Here is a 6,483-nt window from a genome sequence, read left to right as displayed (position 1 = left end):
GACAAAGTAGAAACAGCGATCTGTCATCTCTCCTAGTTAGTCCCATCCCCCACAGTTAGAACACATCTAGGAAACACACAGGACTTTACATAGGAAGAGTTTACTGGAATAGGAAGGGTCGTAAACATATAGATCATTTGTGGTAGGATCATCATTTTAAACAGGCCTCTTTTTGCGTTTCGGCACTCTGTCGCTTTAAATGACAATTGCGCGGTCGTGCGACATGGCTTCCAAACAAAATTGATGTCCTTTTTTCTCCACAAATAGAGCTTTCTTTTGGTGGTATTTGATCACCTCTGCGTTGTTTTTTTTGCGCTATAAACAAAAATAGAGCGACAATTATGAAAAAAATATGTTTTTTAATTTTTCGCTATTATAAATATCCCCTCCCCAAAAAAAAAATATATAAAAAGAAAACATTTTTTCCTCAGTTTAGGCGGATACGTATTCTTCTACATGTTTTTGGTAAAAAAAAATCGCAATAGGCGTTTAGTGACTGGTTTGCGTAAAAGTTATAGCGTCTACTAAATAGGGGATATTTTTTTTTTACTAGTAATGGCGGAGATCAGCATTTTTCTCGTTATTGCGATATTATGGCGGACACTTCGGACACCGTTGACACATTTTTGGGACCATTGTCATTTTTAAAGCAATCAGTGCTATAAAAATGCACTGATTACTGTGAAAATGACACTGGCAGTGAAGGGGTTAACCTGTAGGGGGCGCTGTAGGGGTTAAGTGTGTCATAATGAGTGATTCTTACTCTAGGGGGACGTGGCTGGGTGTGTGACGTCACTGATCGTCGTTCCCTATGACAAGGAACAGACGATCACTGACACTGCCACTAGGAAGAACTGGGAAAGGTTTTTTTACACTCACCTCTCCCCATTCTTCAGCTCTGTGAACCGGTCGCGGGACACAGATGACCATGGGCGCGGTGATGTAGCTTCGGAGTGGATCACGACCATCCCGCCGGCGGCGCGCTAGCGACCAACGGCTGGGATCTTAAAGGGGATGTACCTGTATGCCCTTGTGCCCAGCCGCGCCATTCTGTCAACGTATATCGTCGTGTGGTGGTCCTTAAGTGGTTAAGCTTAGATATTAATGGTTTGTAATTAGCGTCACTCAGATGAGCAGATGGGTAAGTCAGGGTTATACCTAAATAAGGTATTCCTTTCTCTGCCCTTGAATATAGAAGGGACTTAGATAAGAGGGAGTGTGTCTCCATGGTAATTCCTAGATCCATAAATAATGATTTAGAGCAGTTCACTTTATAATATGAATATGAATATGCATAATAATAATATGCTTTGCACTTAGATGCCTGGTCATGCAGGTTGTGCTCAGGTTGAGAACGTTTATGCCTCGCTTCAGACTCTAATTGCACAACGTGCAAACCACGCGTGTCTTGTCATCAGCACATTGTGTGAAGAACTGCCACGCTAGGGAACTCCTTGGACCTGGCTTTGGTGTGCTCGGTCCCTTGCTGCGTTGGGCAGTAGCAGCAAGGACGGACGCTCTGCTTTAGCACCCTGCTCCCTCTTCTGCTGTGCTGGTGGCTCTGTGCGACCACCGCCTCTTCCTCTGAACTACATGGGTCACCTGCATGAGGTTGATTCCATGTCGGGTCGAGGACCTCATCGTCCTGCACATCATCTTCCACCCAGTCTTCACCACTGCCCTCCTTGTCGGTCTGCACAATTGCAAAAGCACCAGTGTTTCATCATCATCAAGCAAGACGTGCTGTGATGGTCCCCCCATGAACTCATCCTGAAATATAAGTGGTTGGGCATCAGTGCACTCAATATCTTCCCCTTCTGGGGCTGGGCTAGGTGGATGGCCCTAGGAACACATGCTAAGAGACTCATCAAAAAGAAGAAGAGACTGCTGCATGCTTTGGGGCTCAGACTGCTTGGCTGATTTGCAAGGGGGTGAGGTGAAAGACTGATGGTGGACATCGGCTGCAGGCGCCAACTCTGAGCTTTCAGCACAAGACTGGTTGGAAAACAATGTGAAGGAACTGGAGGCACTGTCAGCAACCCAATCTACTACCGCCTGTTCTGCTCCTGGCCTCAACATTCGTAGAGCTGGATTAGGCCCGACCAAATACCGCTGCAGGCTCTGTCGGCTACTCGCACCTGAGAAAGGTGTTTCACTTGTGCTTGTAGCTGGCACAGATCGACCACGTCCTCTCCCTGTAACAGGAGCTCCACCAGCAGCACCACTACCGCGGCCACGTCCCTTATTTGATGGTTTCCTCATATTTCTCAAATTTAGGGTCTTGCCCTAATTTTGAGAAATTTTAAATACAAAAAAGTGTAAGCTGGTGAAATAGGCAGAGATTCACCTATATATTTCTCCACCTATAGCAAGAAGCAGGAAGCCAGCACTAAACAATGTACTGCACAGACATTATATCACAGGGGAGAGGTGGAGTGCTGGTGAAATGGGCAGAGATTCACCTATATATTTCTCAAATTTAGGGTCTTGCCCTAATTTTGAAACATTTTAAATACAAAAAAGTGTAAGCTGGTGAAATAGGCAGAGATTCACCTATATATTTCTCCACCTATAGCAAGAAGCAGGAAGCCAGCACTAAACAATGTACTGCACAGAAAGTATATCACAGGGGACAGGTGCAGTGCTGTTGAAATATACAGAGTCACCCATAGATTGCTGACTGCCCCTATAGGAAAAATATTTCAGGAAACTCTCCCTGACTATGTACTTGACATAAACACAGTATATCACAGGTGCACATGTAGTGTGGCAGGTGTAGTGCTGTTGCAATACTCAGTCACCTATAGAGTGCTGACTGCCCCTATAGGAAAAATATTTCAGGAACCTGTCCCTGACTATGTGCTTGACAGAAACACAGTATATCACAGGTGCACAGGTGGTGTGGCAGGTGTAGTGCTGTTGAAATACTCAGTCACCTATAGAGTGCTGACTGCCCCTATAGAAAAAATATTTCAGGAACCTGTCCCTGACTATGTACTTGACAGAAACACAGTATATCACAGGTGCACAGGTGGTGTGGCAGGTGTAGTGCTGTTGAAATACTCAGTCACCTATAGAGTGCTGACTGCCCCTATAGAAAAAAATATTTCAGGAACCTGTCCCTGACTATGTACTTGACAGAAACACAGTATACCACAGGTGCACAGGTGGTGTGGCAGGTGTAGTGCTGTTGAAATACTCAGTCACCTATAGAGTGCTGACTGCCCCTATAGAAAAAATATTTCAGCAAACTCTGCCTGACTATGTACTTGACAGAAACACAGTATATCACAGGTGCACAGGTGGTGTGGCAGGTGTACTGCTGTTGAAATACTCAGTCACCTATAGAGTGCTGACTGCCACCATAGAAAAAATATTTCAGCAAACTCTCCCTGACTATGTACTTGTTACGGAACCATGAACCAGACGTACAACAAGAGATAAGTGAAAATAAGAAGGCTTTATTGAAAATCAAGCTGTAAAGCAAAAGTCCAAACGGATGGTGAAACCGAAGCAGAGTCTGCGAAGCCAGAGGTCAGGAACCAGAAGGGTATTCAGACAAAGCCAGGATCAGGAACCAGCAGGGAAGTCAGACGAAGCCAGGATCAGGAACCAGCAGGGAAGTCAGACGAAGCCAGAATCAGGAACCAGCAGGGAAGTCAGACGAAGCCAGGATCGGAACCAGAAGCAGCAGCAGTCTTAGAAGCATGTGAACACAGGAGGACCAAGCAAGGAACTGAAGCCACAGACCTCCTATATATATGAGCCAGGCATCCAGCTCCTCCCAGTGGGAAGGAGGAGCCGCAGGGTGGGAGGCTACAAGAGACCCAGAAACCAAGATGGCCGCCAGCACATGTCAAACAAAGGAGACAGGAGAGAGGTAAGACCATGACAGTACTTGACAGAAACACAGTATATCACAGGTGCACAGGTGGTGTGGCAGGTGTAGTGCTGTTGAAATACTCAGTCACCTATAGAGTGCTGACTGCCCCTATAGAAAAAATATTTCAGGAACCTGTCCCTGACTATGTACTTGACAGAAACACAGTATATCACAGGTGCACAGGTGGTGTGGCAGGTGTAGTGCTGTTGAAATACTCAGTCACCTATAGAGTGCTGACTGCCACCATAGAAAAATATTTCAGCAAACTCTCCCTGACTATGTACTTGACAGAAACACAGTATATCACAGGTGCACAGGTGGTGTGGCAGGTGTACTGCTGTTGAAATATTCAGAGTCACCTATAGATTGCAAACAGCCCCTATAGTTGAACAACATTCCTAAACTATATGAAGCACAGCAGATGTCACAGGAATAGAGTGCTTGTTGATATTTCTGGAGCAACATAGACCTAAAACTGTCCCTAAGCAGATTCAGCAGCCTTTCCCTCACATAAGTGAAGCAGTGACAACGAGCCAGATGCCATAAGATGATGCAGATATCAAAGAAATAAAGTGTGCTTCTTGATATTTCTGGAGCAGTATAACAGCATAGACCTAACACTGTCCCTGAGCAGAATCAGGAACCTTCCCCTCACATAAGTGAAATCGAGCCAGATACACCTAAGACTTTCCCTAAGCAGCAGATTCCAGCAGCCTTTCCCTATCTAGAGTGAAGCAGAGTGACAATCTGTGCTGTGTGCCTCTATCTAATATAGAGACACGTCACATGATGGGTCACATGCTGCACTGGCCAATCACAGCCATGCCATAATTAGGCATGGCTGTGATCAGTTCCCAGTCACAGTAGTAACACGAATGGCGATTGGCTGCCGTGCAGCGCGCCAAAACATACCCGAACTCCGAACCCGAACCCGGACTTTTTCCAACTATTCGGGTTCGGGTCCGGGTTCGGGAAAAGCCCAAAGTCCGTACCGAACCCGAACTTTACAGTTCGGGTTCGCTCAACCCTACATTTCAGTCCAACTTCATGGGGAGGTGATTTGACAGACATCTGGGCGGGTTCCTGCACAGATGTCTATTGAAATTGCCCCCGAAATCATCCAAAAGTAATGCAGGAACTACTTTTGGGGGTCATTACGGTGCCTTAAAGTTGGCGTTGCACCGGTTCCGTTGGTACCATTGCTGGCAATAGGCTCCGATTTTTCATGCGATTTGACATGTCAAATTGGCCCAATGTGAACATGGAACGTAGGGTTTGCACAACTCAGACTCTGCATCTCTCTCTCTCTAAGCTCCCTGCATCACTGGCTCACACCATGGGCTTTGGGCAGAGGACCTCCTCTCCACAGGTGGAGCTCTAAATGACTGCCATCCCCTTGATTATAAAGGCTGTGCACACCTGCACAATCAAGCTGCTGGTCTTCAGAGACTCACGGACAAGGTTAGAGGCTTCATTCTTCCAAAGACTCTTCAAAGTCTCTGGACACCAGAACCCAATCTAGGAATTACCAGTCCCAGAGAAAACTGAAATAAATTCATTTCTCTGTGGAGTCCCTCAACCTGCCTATGTAAGAGTACTGTGTGACATTTGATAAGGCAACGCACTGGACATCTTTGCTGCCATAGTGCTGGGTGTGTGCCCATGTGCCCTTTAAGGGGTGGGCTCCCTCCTGCCTATCCATTATAATACATGTGCTTCTACTGTGTAGGCTTTGCAGCTTGTGCATGTATTTGCAAATGTCCAAACGAAACCCCTGTTTTTAACAAATATTGTCGGTCGGTAAGTTGAGCTGGGAAATTTATTTGGCTTTGTTTGGCATGGGTCGCACTTCCAGAGCTCCTTGCTCTAAAGGACAGTTATACTGTAGGTGGGGACAGTGGCGTTTTGTTTGTCCAGTGTGACATTTACTCACTCTAACACAATAGCAAGATACAGCCCTGTCACAGATCCAGGGGCACATGGGTACCCCCTCTATCCATAAGTCCAGCCCCTTGCAGGGTGCCTTGCAGCAAGGTTTCTCAACCAGGGTTCCATGGAACCCTAGGGTTTCGGCAGAGGTTGCTAGGGGTTCCTTGCAGGGCGTCGGATGCATGAATTACAGTGGCGGGAGTGTTTTTTTTTTTTTTAAGCACCTCATTAGAGCCAGAGACTCTAATAGGCTTCAAAATAAGGTGGGCTTGGGGCGCAAAGAATGCAAATGGAACCCACCCAGGTGTGTTACAACAGCGAATGAATATTTGCTATTGTAACACTGATCCTCCTCCTGGTCAATCAGGAAGCGGGACCCGTCACCCGATTGGCTGAAAGGACAGGCGATCCTATTGGATGCCTAGGAGGAGGGGAGGAGCCACATGCTGGAAGCCACCGTGATGGAGGAGAGGACACAGAAGCCACTGCCCACCACCACCACCTGTCATCTGCCACCTAGATGGGGTGAGTGCCGGACTGACTGGCAGACAGCGGGGGGATGCTGTTGGCCGCTGGGGGGGTGGTTTGTTTGTTTGCCACCCCCCCAAAATAATAAGAGAACACCAGCTTGTGCTGCACAGATGGGTCTCTGAGAATATCTCTTTCCTTAA

The sequence above is a fragment of the Rana temporaria genome, chromosome 6 (assembly GCF_905171775.1).
Source record: "Rana temporaria chromosome 6, aRanTem1.1, whole genome shotgun sequence".
In the NCBI taxonomy this organism is placed as follows: domain Eukaryota; kingdom Metazoa; phylum Chordata; class Amphibia; order Anura; family Ranidae; genus Rana; species Rana temporaria.
This window is presented reverse-complemented; position numbering follows the sequence as displayed.